Below are 447 nucleotides of genomic sequence, written 5' to 3'. Positions count from 1 at the left end.
GGCTTGACCTCTTTCGAATCCAAGGGAAACAGCGATGCTGCTGACCCGTGCGCTTGGTACAATCTTTGCACACGTAAACAGAACCCAATATATATCTGTAGTGCCTCCTGGTACCAATATCCAGCCGGCCATCCTGCACACTAGTGGCATTCATTGCGAATATCCAGTTCTTTTGTGTCTGGCAGTTGTATGACGACAAAGTGTTTCGGCCGATACGCGAACTGCCCCTTCTAGGTCGGGCCTTCGTTATTTGTATCGTCGCAGGACATTATACTTTTTTTTACTGAGATCAGGCTGAGCTGACGATAACAGTTTGAAACAGCTTGGAAACTTCACTCCCCCGGTGTTTTTCTTAGGGATATTCCGTCAGATGTCTCGCTTTGCTGGATTGCTCGTTCATTTAACTAAGACTCGAGGTCAACTGGCGAGGTATCGGGGTTGTTTACC

Source organism: Varroa jacobsoni, unplaced genomic scaffold, assembly GCF_002532875.2.
Source record: "Varroa jacobsoni isolate VJ856 unplaced genomic scaffold, vjacob_1.0 scaffold_762, whole genome shotgun sequence".
Taxonomy (NCBI): Eukaryota; Metazoa; Arthropoda; class Arachnida; order Mesostigmata; family Varroidae; genus Varroa; species Varroa jacobsoni.
Note: the sequence above shows the minus strand (reverse complement) of the source record.